Consider the following 14,391-nt stretch of genomic DNA (forward strand, 5'->3'; position numbering starts at 1 on the left):
CTATAGATGTTATTGCCTATAACCTTGTGATAATAACCAATATTGTCAAATGTATTTTGAGTTTAAAGTATGGTTTAAGCTTATTTATTTCCCGAATATGTTTTCATCAGTGACAGTTGCATCTCTGACCGGTATGTCGTATGTCGACCCAATCAAATTAAATCAGTACGTGTATGATATCTCATGAATACATGCTGGCTTCTGGGTAATGTGAATGTTGAAATAACCTTATTGCACAGGCATTTCATAATGTTTTTTAAACCACATGTTCCATGCTTTCGTTAATGTTTGTAGGCTAAGGAGATACAGTGGCATATAAGGTAACCTTTACTTTCATCCGATTCACGTGAAGATAATGTACACCATTAAGCACAGACAGAGATTGATGCCTCACAGAAGTATATGATATGATATGATTTCTTCACACAAGCAGTCATGGAAATAAGATATTTATTGATTTAATATCTATCTGCGGCTTCTGAATTTAGTATTCAAAGTAGGTAATTCGAAATATCAATTTGTTCAAGTCTCCATTACTCAAAATGTAAAATACCTTTTCTCTGACAATACAGCTTTCAATAAACTGCTAATGGTTCCTATACGTTTGAAGATCCAAGCACAACAATCAAAGTGATATGTTCTGTCACAGTAAGATGAAGCAATGGAGACTTAGCCTAGTCGTAATCTATCAACGTCATATGGAGATACTTCATAATTTTGTTTTACATTCGTGCGAACTTAAGAACGCAAATGAAGAAGGAAGATCCCATTTGCTGTCTGACAGCTGACAATGTAGAGCTGATTATCTCGTTCTTGGTTAATACTCAAGAGATGAAAGGAGGATCTTAAACTGATGATATAGAACCATCTAATTTACAGAAAGACAGGCGTATTTATCATTATATATCATTGTATATGTCGGACACTGGAATAGGCTATAATTATGACGTTACTGCAAGACAAGATATCTCAGTTTAGTTAAATGATCTGAGATTATCATACTTCTGTTTAGTTGTACTTAAAGTCTAACTCATGTTTGTTTTCCTTAATTATCCCTCGTAATCTACTTATCAATTTCAGCAGTTCTTTGTGTTTTCCCTGGAAGAATTAGTTACAGACAAATGTCCTGATGTTTCGCGACAGTATTGCTGTGCAAATGTAAACTTAAATGCTCCAAATAATTTCTAAAAGAAAGAGACACGATATTCAAAGCATGTTGGTACTGAGAAAGATATCTTCTACAGCACGAAGGTGGGCGGAAGAAATATAAAAAGAGTTGACGTTCTCAGCAAGAGGAAGTTGTGGAACTCCTACTCTCTCTTCACAAAAGATGTTAAAGTGCAAATGTGCTAGGAATTCTACCTAAGCGCACCGGATGCGTGGTAAATAAGAATGTCCCATTTGTTAAACAGAAACATGACTGTGCTTCATCAACACCCCCATGGAGCCTGAGAGAATAGAAAACAGACTGAAGATAGAATTCCACGTGAAAAGACAACATGTTGGGCACTACATAAATCATTTCCCTTATTTTTATCCCACAATTACAGAGAGTCAAATGTAAAATAATATCTTAATCGACAAAATGCATCATCTGTAATTTGAGAAGTGAGAAAATGATCGCGTGGTTTCAAATGGGAGCATTATATCACAGGATTCAAATTCTATGACTTCTCTGAACAGAAATACAGTTGTGATCAATGTTAGGAATTTAGGATTAAAGATAAGTTTAGTATGCTTGCATAACCATTAATATCCCCTAATGAAGTACACACTGAATACTTTCTCCTATACGAACGAGAGATTATGACTGTGAGAGTAGAATATCTGTAATTTGTATCAAATTAGAAACTATTGTCAGCTCACCAAGAACCAATATTTCATGGTATTTACCAAAGCACATAGATCATAGTGTGCAACCTGACTGCACATTGTTCACTTGATTCGAGCACTTGATTTATTTGGTGTGTGGAATGGCAAGGCTGCAGGCAGACAGTCAATGGCATTGCTGCACATGATCACACAAAATCTCTGCTAAAAGTAGGTCTGTTGTCTACATCACGTGCTACCCGTGAAGATTCGGGTTAGAATTGGTTTTCAGCAAAGGGATAACGTTCTTTCAAGTTTGCTGAGAACGCGTAGAAAGACTGTCCTCGGATGTGCCTGAAAATATAAAATGTAGAAACCCAAAACTACAATATCTCGAGGCAGTCCGACTCGAAAGGATACCTCCCGTTCACAGTGAAGAACACAGCCTCCTGTACTTTTCTCACGTCACCGTTCACGAATAACTTCAAGCTACCGATCCTCTCTAACTCCAAGTCCAATCAAACATCCATTATCGGTTTATCAATAGACATGACAGTGAAAGTTATTCAGACGACAGCTGATGAATACTTCATGTGAAGAACGATAAGGAAACATCTTGTTTTTTGTGAAATTCCGTTGCATCGGTGTGAAAGTTCTTGATTAGTTGTCAGCTATGTAATTTTGCAGATTGTAATTTGTTTTGTTTTCGGTTTTGTGTTCTTTGGTGAATAAAAATAGTCATGATGTGCCTATAAAATAATATGAAGTAGAAACCAAAAACAGTCGAAAGGATACCTCCTTTTATCAGTGAAGTACACATCCTCTTGTGTGTCACAGTTAAAGTGTACCTTCAAGGGGTACATCCTCTCTGCCTCCAGTTCCGATCAAACATCAATTAGCGGCTTGTAATAGACATGGTGGTAAATGTTAATCAGACGCTTCAAATGCTTCATGTGAAGAACGATAAGGAAGTTTCTTGTTTTGCCAGATTCTGTTGTATCGGTGTGAAAGTTCTTGATAAGTTGTTACGTTTGAAATTTGCAAATTGTTATTTGTTTTGTTTTCGGTTTTTGTGTTCCTTGATGAAACAATAGAGTCATGTGATTGCATTATCACTTTTTCTAATTTACATGTTTTGCTTGTTTTTGTTTCAATGAAATCTGAAATGTTGGTGAAGGTTCCAGTGTGATGTGAAGCTGTTGGTGTACATGTGGCAATGGAGTGAAAAGTATCAACATCAGTTGTGTACAATGATTTAATTTTATTGATAGTTGACTTCAAAATATTATAATAACATGTTGCAAAAAGAATATGATGTGCACTTGGAATACAGTAGCATGTCTTTGAAGTGATTCATTAAAACTATTTCCTTTCAAGCTTATCCTTGTTCAGATTTCTAAAAATTGTGATTGCTTCGTCCGCCATATTTATTACAGATTAATAGTGAAATAGCGCTTCTTGATATTACATTTTGAATCTTTCGCTGAAATATTTGAATCTGAGGAAACCGTTTTCACTAATTCTTATCAATACCATAACAACGTTAGGATCAGAATGAGCCTGTGGCAGCTTTCAAGCTGCAGGTCCTTTCATGCTTGCAATTTTGAAATATGACCCTTCAAAAACTACAAATTCATTTTGCTCAAAATTGTATGGAAACTTCAATTGATTTACGCCCAAGAGCTGAGACCACGTCATGTGTTTCAGATTCAGATCTATGTATTAAGATTCGGAGGGTGAGGTGAGGTGAAATTGGGTTTAACGTCGTGCTCATATGACGACGTGCATGCGTGTGTATGTGTATGTGCGGCTGCTTGTACTAGCCCAGACTGAAGCTGGTTTTATAGTGCTAGCCCACTAAGATACCATGCCGCAGTGAAGCATGAATACCCGACTCTGACACATTATACTGACTCCGAGTCGACCAGTCCTTGTTGTACCCATGAATACCGAGCGCCAGGCAGGGACCAACAAGTACCATATTTTAACGTCTTTAGCTCTAACCACTACACCACGGAGGCGGTCTTGACCATTGGAGGACTTTAATGATTAAACCAAATAAATAAAATATGTGCTTTTGTGACATATGCATATAATGTGATTAAACTGGAGATAGCTATTATTCCACTGTATATTAATAATTGAGAATCATCTAGTCCATATCAGGAAAATGCTTTCTTCCAGTACCACACAAAACTGAGATAAATGTATCGATTGCCAGTCTCCACCAGAAAGAGCAAAACCTTATGTACGAGCCTTAATGATGAGTAATATGGCGGTAAGGAGGGGGATTACTTGGGATAGAGTGCAATAGAATTCTCTCAAATAAGAGCGGACTATAGTGCTGTCTCATTGTCTTCAGTACCACAAAGGTCTAACCTACTTAAGTCTGAGTGCAGCGCTATGTTGGTTGCACAGTGACGCATTGAATTAAAGGTATGTTAAAAGTGTTTTCATCCTGGTGCCATATGTCTAAATCCCAGGCTTTTTGTTCCGATATTTCGGTATAATGTTATTAGATGAATGCTGTTGACATTTACTTTTAGCCTTCCCCAATAAGGGGTAGGGGCTGGTAATTATGTACCATTAACTATGTATATCATCGTGATGTAGGTGTAATGTGAGGCACCATGAGTTTGGAGGAGGCCAGCAGCCATATAGCTGGAATATTGCTGAGTGTGGCGTAAAACTAAACTCACTCACTCAGTTGGAGGAGGCCAGAATTCAGGAGCACATATACAACATTATCGTGAGACATGAACGCTTACCAGGTATATGTCAGTATTAATATATGTTTATATCACTATAGTTTATGAGCATTTATGTATAGTATGACCAGAAATTATTGAGAATTTTAGGAATATGTTTAATTGGGTTTCTAGTATAAACAACCTTGACCAGCTATCAAGTGCTTGGTTTCATTCAAGAGAGGCAATTCCGTTAATCCTTTTTCATTTGTTTGTGAAGAGTTATCCCCCTTTGTTTACTTGCTAGCAGACGACATTTTCAGTGATCCTTAGTATGGATGACTTAGAGAAGAGGAAGTTGATTTTAAAGTATTATAACAAGGACATCAGATCAGCTAAAGTGATTTCAAGTAGAAGAGGCATCCCTTTGTCCGCTGTTTATTGTGTTTTGAAAAATATTGCAAATGGATATGACATTGAGCACCAGGGAGGCGCAGGTAGGCCCAGAAAATTGACTGTCAGTGACAGGAGGCGGCTTGGTATTCTTGTTTCTAAAAACAAACGAAGGAGTTTAGAAAGCTTAAGGCTGGATATGATTGATAGAGGAACTGTGGCTGTCTGTAAGGAGACAATTAGAACTGAGCTGCATGCAATGGGTTGGCAGAAAAGTCGAGGAATTCCATCACCGATCATGAAACCTGAACAAAAGGAGCGAAGGTTGAACTGGTGCTTACAGCATAGAAATTTTAACTGGGACAATGTGATTTTCTCAGATGAAAGTTGTGTGTGGCTGTTTCCTAATACACTGAAATTCTGGACCAAATAAACTGAAAAACCTTTGTATCAGCGCCCAAAGTACAGTCCGAAATTAACGTGTGGGGTGGCATATCTGTGTTAGGGGCAACGTTCCTCTGTGTATTTGAAGGGAATATGAACAGTGAGCGGTACACAGATATTCTCGAGGGACATTTACTTCCATCTGCTCACGTGTTCTATGGAAATGTTTGGATTTTCCAGCAGGACAACGACCCAAAACATCGTTCAAAGCATACACAGGCCTGGTTTCGGACCCAAAATATGACATCATTAGATTGGCCAAGCTATAGCCCTGACCTAAATCCAATAGAAAATGTTTGGGGACTACTGAAGGGAAGTGTCAATAAGAAGCATTTGACAAATATTGCTGAAATGAAAGAAGAGATGGTCCGATATTGGGACAGCATGGACCACAACTTTCTAACTTCTTTGATCAGTAGTATGCCCCGCCGCATTGAAACCTGCATTGCTGCCCATGGTGACTTGACAAAATACTAACTGTTCACCTGTCTTTGAATCTGGAGTTATGTTCTGCTAATATTCACATTTAATACGTGAGTAATGAGTGAAATGTTTTTTTAGAATCTATAAATTCTCAATAATTTCTGGTTGTACTGTACACGTAAGTATGTAGATGTCAAGAATGGTACATACTGGCTTATTCTGTTCTCAAGCCTGAGACGAGTAATATCATGACAATATTACTGCGTTCATGCTCCTTGTCAGCAATGATGCAGGTGGATTATGTTTTGACCATGTAATCTGGTCTGACCCAGGAAAACCAAGGACCGACACTGAACCTTTTTTTTCATTTAATATCAGTGCGATGATAAGTTTAGGTGGCCTTTGTCTTTCCCAGGAGGTCATGATAATCTGCCCTGTAAAGTCAAAGTTAATCTACCATCATCACATCTCGCTGCAATATTCATGAAGGAAATGGGAATTGATGAAACGTTTCAACATTTGTGATGGATAAATATTGGTCTCTTTTTTCAGGAATGACGTTTGGGATTTTCAGGAATCACGTTTCTTTGGTTATTGATATGAATGGCCTTCGGCCAACCAGCTACAGTCATGTTCCAGATGGTCAAAGTGACCTGGGTCACATTGCTTCCTGAGACATTGCTTCCTGAAGATCTCCTCGCCCGCAAAATGTCGCGGCAATTAGAAACTATTCTTATAAATATACCTCGCATACTACAGTTGTCACGGCGAAAACGGTGATCTGATACCCTTCATGCTAGAAATATTTTTATATGATGCTTTATGATTACGCGTATATGTTTCCGAAGGTCGAGTTTATTATTCTAAAGGTTACACTGATGAATTTACGCGTTCTTGATCATAATTAGACCCAGGATCTTAAGCAAAGCAACGTTTACGTTCCTTAACTAGATACTCATGGTGCCTGGACTCATTACAGTTTCATGTTTGCTTTAACGGTCAGAGATACATCATATTCCCCTTATATTATTATTCAATCAATACATGCATATATGAGGTATCAGTTGAAAGACTGCTACTAGATGGTTGCATTGGTGCATATTTATTCAAAGCAATGTGAGCAAAGCTTTCTTCCACGTCGAACAATGGCACAAGGAATAGCGATGGCGTCCCAGCTATGGTCAATACATTGGACATCAAGCAAGGCCAGAGATACATCACATTCCCTTATATTATCATACAATCAATGTATGAAGTATCAGATAAAAGATGAGCAAAAAAAGCAATGTGAGCAAAGCTTTCCCCACGTCTAATAATGGTACAAGGAATAACGATGGCGTCCCAGCTATGGTCAATATACTGGTTACTGTGTTAACAAAGTCTGTCTTGAGAGGCATATGTTTGTAAATACGACAGTCTGATATCAGTACAGTTTCATATATGTTCAATAAAAGTGTCAAGATCTGCACTAATGATCCTACGAAATCGTAACTAAAACAATGACATGCCGACTCTGTTGTCTGTAAAATTGCGAATAAATCATTAGCATTTGTTTCAGAATCAATACCAACTAGTGATGGTACCAGGACTTCTAACAAGGCGATCGTATCATATCCCATCGTTGGCAAATGCCACAAACACATTTACATGCACATGTGAGTCAGCTGTTCACCTGAAAAAATGCCCCAATTAAAATTACCCAATTATCACTTATCAGAGGGGTACACAAAGTCCGCAGGCTAGACTACCAGTTGTCCGACTTTATGTGCTGGCGATTAGGTGCCTGACTCTGAGGGTGTGGGTTCGAATCCCGGATGGAACTCAACCCCACAAAAGTAGTAGAATCTGTACTTTACAAAGAAAGTGTAATCCCAAATATAACATATGTTACATTTGACCACTTTCTAAATGGCACTGTGTATTTCATGGCTTTCATCATGCCGTGAGTCCACATGATTCCATAACGTTCTGAGAGAATAATGATGGAACATGTGTAAGAGCTATATAAAGGCAGGTTGGTGAGTTGTGCTGCACGGGACTTATCACATCACTGGAGTTATACACATCTGTCTGCCATCGTCGTCAAGACTGACCGTGCTGCTGACATTGTAAACAACCTTTAATCAGTATACTAGTATCTGTTCTCACTGTAAATGTCAAGACTCTGGTGAGTTAATATTTTATATTTGTGACCCAATCTTATAGATTTGTGACATAACTGCATTGTACTAGATATATGTAATGTCATGCATTGTAGCTTGCTCATTGTTTGTTCAATATATACTAGCCACATAAAGAAACTATGCACACAGAAAATTCCTTCAGAATTGGAATACAACGTAGAAAAGACGACATGATGTAGACACTTTATAAGCTGAAGTATCGGGCCTCAACAACATGTCAAAGAACATGAACAATATCCGTAACGATGACGTCAAAAGTTAAAAATTGAGTCGGGGTCACACGACGAAGTCACAAAGTCAATAACGGGTATGACCATCATGCGCGTGAAGCAAAGCAGTGCATCGACGACGCATAGAGGCTGCCAAATTTTCCAAATGAATGCCTGGGGAATGGTTTGGGACGTGGTCACTGCCTTCTGGAACCTGTGTCTGATATGAGTCACCCGAATCCATCTGTCCTGTCTTGGCGTCGTTACTCGGGGACGCCCAGAACGTAGGTGGACGGCGACGTCATTACTGTTTCCCTAACGCCGGACGAATGCAGATATCGTGTTACGATGGCATTGGAAATGTGCTGCCACCTGTTGTTGGCTCATGCCTGCTCGAACCATTCCAATGGCTTCATGACGTTGAGTACATGTTAATCTTGGCATGATGTGTATGTGACTTTTCATGTGAATTTGTGAACGTTTGAATGACCGAAGATCAAGCTTTCGACAGTGACATCAATTTCTGAGTTTCACATGTTGTGTGCAGCTGCACAGGCTGCACGTACAGTAACACATTGCAAGTCCATAGGCCATCATCAATGACGTCACGTCGCCTGGCACCTGCATGAGCGTTTGATTGTCTCCAATACTTGCTATGTTCACACCTTTATTTATGCATAAAGACGCTGTCTGCCTATCTATATATTTTCTTTGTGCACAGTTTCTTTCTGTGGCCAGTATATTATTGAATATTTTTTGCTGGTTCTATTTTGCTGGTTCAAGGGGATTCTTAAACCTTTTGTCACGGCAAATTATTAACTGTAACACACTGAATACACAATTATGGAAATGTCCTGCAACAGATTCTCCCTACCCAAGATCGCTGAGTCAAAAGCTCGTTTGAAGAAGATGGTCTTGAAGCTGATGATGTTATGGCATCTCGTGACTTCCACTGGAAGTTCATTCCATAGAACAGCACCAGTACTGCTACGGGTTCTGCTTCTATGCGTTAGTGTGCAGGCTGGTGGTACCACCGTCTTATGCTGTCATGTATATCGTAACGACCGTTCTGGTAGGTAAAATCTTGTACGTGGTACACAGACACAAGGCCGTGGAGTGCTTTGTAGCCAGCATCGTTAACATGATTTTCGGGGGAAACAGATCTCCAAACGCAGCTTTTCCAGATGGTTTTGTTGAACGTTATATGTGAAAGTGGGGATTAATTGTCTAGCCTTGAAATGCCAAATGCACGGACTGAGCAGCGTCTTTCTTCACATATCTACAGAACAGCAATGACCATACAAATAGAGAAATGAAAACCGTTTGCGGTATGACACACAGGCTCCTGATTCTTTCCAATCAATAACGAATATTCACGAACTGTCTGTTCAGTTACGTTTCTTTACGTAGATCTACTGTCTTCATTTGTTGAGGACATAAATAGTATTTATCTACGTATGTATATCGCGTTTCTCCAGCTCTTTGCAAGACTTACACTTCTACAAGACTACGATCAAGTATTATATATACATCTTGAGAGATCGGGTGATAATCGTTCATTATTAGACTCCGAGAACTGTTTATAGTTTCTCAAGTGATATCTACAATGTTATTAGGCCAGCAGGGCTGGCCTTGATACAGACAAGAACAGGAGGAAATACGCTATGATGACGTCAGTCATAACACTATTAGTCTCCTGACCAATATCAAGACGAACAGACTGACTGAATTTGGTTTTACGCCGCTTTAAGCAATATTCCAGCAACATCACGGCGGGGGACACCAGAAATGGGCTTCACAAATTGTACCCATGTGGGGATTCGAACCCGGGTCTTCGGCGTGACGAACCAACGCATTAACCACTAGGCTACCCCACCGCCCCTCAAGACGAACAGAAGAATAGTTTACACATTGTAGGTGAGCTGGATGTATGGAAATATAGCATCATATGTTGTTTTTTTAAAACAACGTTTATCGTATATCATGGTGCATGTTTCATACAATATTAAATGTGTCAAATACATCACATCCCCAAATTTACATGAACCACTTGCCACACAAAACATGGTTCAGGACACGAGTAATGTATGCCATAATTAAATGATCTCAAATGACTTATTATTTGCCTTTGTAAAAGAATATAAAACATATATAATAATCTTATATCAAGCATTACTGTATATTAGTGAGTGAACTTGAATAGTCTGTAAGCTTTTACAGTGATTCCTGTCGGAGAAGGGGACCATTCTATTGAAACATAAATAGTCAACGCCAGAGAACAACCAGTCTCGACCATCGTCCGAAAAATGTTTCCACTGGCCGCAAATCGACAATCAGTCAGTGATGACCAACGTGTTCGCGAAATGGGTAAGTATGTCCTGCCATACAGGAAGCATCAGCCGCACTTTGCATAAAAATGTAAATGTTTGCCGGTAATTGTTCTCGCTACAGTTCTCTCAATTACTGAAAACCAGAATGTCTTCAAATATGTACATATCTACATCTCTCAAACAATATGTTTTCGCAGGTAACTTCTGTTGTACATATCTTATCTTGTGTCCGTCACTTGTGTACATTGTTGTAAGATGAATTGTGTAATTATAACTTGTGCCCAATCCTTTTCTTGAATAAATAAAATATGTTTCAATCAAATTGTTCTCCTGCCAAATGAAACACACAATCCGGGGTTCGAACCTCAAATTATCGGATCCTAACCTTGCTACGGTATCGATCATTTCGATATAAGCTGTTTTAGATAAAACAAAGTGTATTCATTGTTTCCTCACTTGATCAGTCGATTTATTTTGTAGATATCAGGGGCGGTGGGGTAGCCTAGTGGTTAAAGCGTTGGCTCGTCACGCCGAAGACCCGGGTTCGATTCCCCATATGGGCACAATGTGTGAAGCCCATTTCTGGTGTCCCCCGCCGTGATATTGCTGGAATATTGCTGGAAGCGGCGTAAAACTAAACTCAGTCAGTTGTAGATATCAGCAACATTGCCATATGAACCTAACCGTCTATCTCGATGTCGTGTTATAATTGCACAAGGGACTTAGTGTAACACTACAAAGGGGGACTTATACATACTAACATTACAAACAACAGAATAAAATGCAGTATGTTTAACATAATTACGATAATCTAATTTTACCAATGAATTACTTTATATTTGTATCGAACTATTATCAGTTTAATCTAATATTATTCAATGGATTTTGAATGTTTGCAGAAGACGTGACACGTTAGATAAGGAGCATAAAGTTGTTGGAGTCAGGAATGATGCCTCTTTAATGCGGGGACATTTAACGAAGACGGTACGCAGTCTCGCTGCAGACAGGTTTACGAGTCTAATGATCAGTTGGAGGACGCATCTAAATGGGGACTGGCATTCTTGATATGAACCAGAAAGTAACCTATAATGTATGTTGGGCAACCGTTTTGTCTGGATGTCTTCAGCTACATATTATGTTGTTTCACGCGATCAATTATGAAGTTAAATTGTTCTGTCTGGCTCCACCGTATTTCTCGTTTAATGACTGGTTTCCAAGTCGTTTGGTTCATTGTGCCCATCACTGCCAACTGCAAAATTTTATGTATTTTCTATATTCCCGATAAGGTGATTGTCGCCAATGTCATATCTGAGGGGATACCAGGCTTACATGATACCATTATCGTATTACACATTCTGACGCACACACAGACACACACACACGCACGCACGCACGCACACAGACACAGACAGAGACAGACAGACAGACAGAGACACACACACGCACGCGCGCACGCGCGCACGCACGCACACACACAGGTACTAAAAGGTCCCTTGTCTGTGGCCACATTATGTATATATCACATATATCAAATATCGTGTTCTTATGTTTATACCAAGGATACCCAGATAGGTGCTATAAGCTGACAGTGGCATCACAGATCCCCCAAGGTATGGTGCATTCCACAATGTTGCTTCTGGAGCCGGGATGTTATTTCTGACATTCAGCCACAAGCAATAAATATAATACTTTAGATTGGTCTACATGTTACCTATCATTTCTGATATCTTATTGTGATTTCATTTCTGATACCTAATTGTGATTTGATTTCTGATCTATGATTGTGATTTGACTTAATACCGACAAGTTGTTGTTCCTGTAAGCCTGGTAGATTTCATTTCAATCAATTAAATATAACATAAGACGCCTTCAGAATCTTGTCTACGATTACCTTGCAAACAGTCACACGTGCGCACAAATCAGTTCAGTCATAATCATATTACTCGTAATTGTTAGAGTTTCTTTACACCATATTTACAAAATATCGTGTTTTTATGCTTATACCAAGGATACACAGATAGGTGCTATAAGTTGACAGTGGCATCACAGATCCCCCAAGGTATGGTGCATTCCTCAGTGCTGCTTCTGGAGCCGGGGTGTTATGTCTGACATTCAGCATCACGTAATTAACACCGACACGTTATTCTTCGTTTACCCTGCGGTTCTTCCCATAGCCGCGAACCGCATGATCGTGTTACAACTGAAGATACACAGACAACATATCAAACTCCTAGAGTTTGTTAGAAGCGTATTAGCAACGATTCTTCCATCTTTATGTCACGAGGACGAGTGTCAGGAGATGCCGTGAATGATCCAAATGGAAGGTGTTTATTCTCAATTCTATATATGTTTCTTCAAACTATTATACATATAATAATACAATATTATATTAAATATCTCTTGTGACATTTGCGTCATTTGTAGAACTACTTTGGGGCGTAATGAAGACAGTCATTTCTGAAAAAACATATAATGTTATGGCGCGGTCTAATCGTAAATATGGCAATTACCATGCTGTGGTTCTGTCACCATCACACCCGTTGTCCTTCATCGGTGTGGTAAAGTCCAGTGCCATATTAATCTGTTACGCAGTTGTAAAAAACAAACGTAAAAATAGCCTTCCACAGCGTATAGAAAGTACTTCTTAAGCCGAAAACTGGACTGAAGTTTCCACATCTTAAATCGCTGTGCTGTTCTACATTTTGGTACACGTGGGATTGATAATGTGCCATTAAACACTGATGTCGCGTGACAGGCAATTCCTTTGTGAATTGCTACGTTTAGGAGTGACTTTCTGCTATTGTTCGAAATAGTTGGCAGCTTTTAAAACGTATATACTCGTTATTAGTCATGTTAAACGGGCATAAGGCTTGCATTGATATGCATCCTATAAACGTGTTTGGGCGATGCGTTGATATATGTACAGCCTCAATGGATGGAAAGAAGGCAATGGTATACACTTTCCATTCTTTGTTCATATTGTAACAAAATGCTAGCTTATGACTTTCGACATTGTTGCGTATCATTTATTGTAACTTTAGCACTTACGTCTCCATCCTGCAAAACGGAAACTGACGGTATGACGGGACAGTTGTCATTCCCAGGTGGTATGCGTATCATTTAATCCATGCATCAATTAATCTAGTCATAAAATATAAAATGCAAGAGGAAGTGGTATACACGTACAAATTATATATAGAACTATCACCAATTAAAAGTTTCAGTTTGTGATTAAAACATGGAACTGGTATCAACGTGAGTTAACATGACTCAACGGCCGACAGTGAATTAATTAAATCTCAAAGACAGATATGATTACACAATGCCTGACTCTGAGGGTGTGAGTTCGAATCCCGGATGGGGCTCAACTAAAAAAGTACTAGAATTTGTACTTTACTAAGAAAGTGTAATCCAAATATATAACATATGTTACTCAAAGACAGATGATGAATCAAAAGTCTGCATTAGGAATCTCAACCCTGAAAATATGATTTTCCCGATTGATGGATATTGCATTAAAAGCTTAGAACTAAGTATTCCACGTATGCCCTTTAAGTAAGGTGTTGTCTCACTGTGATGAAACATGTTTTCATGTTGGCGTTCATGGTGGAGATGGACTTGAGGCTGGAGAATCACACTCAAGGCTTCTTCATGCATTATTTCTTCTGTATCCACCTGGGAATTCTAACAGGATCTTTGTCGAGAAAGGGTTAATCATAAGGTCAACCTTCTTCCCGATGAAGGCGATACTGTTGATTGTGATGCATGTCGTTGGTTACCTTCACATAACCAGATCATATCCAAATATCCATAAACATTTCTAGGATAAAACTTGTCATTACCTCACATCACTCAAACAGTTACATGCCATCCCCAGTTAAAAAACAACAGAAAACCCCAACAAAAAACAAAA

The sequence above is a fragment of the Haliotis rubra genome, unplaced genomic scaffold (genome assembly GCF_003918875.1).
Source record: "Haliotis rubra isolate DU_JTF1 unplaced genomic scaffold, ASM391887v1 Scf878, whole genome shotgun sequence".
NCBI lineage: Eukaryota > Metazoa > Mollusca > Gastropoda > Lepetellida > Haliotidae > Haliotis > Haliotis rubra.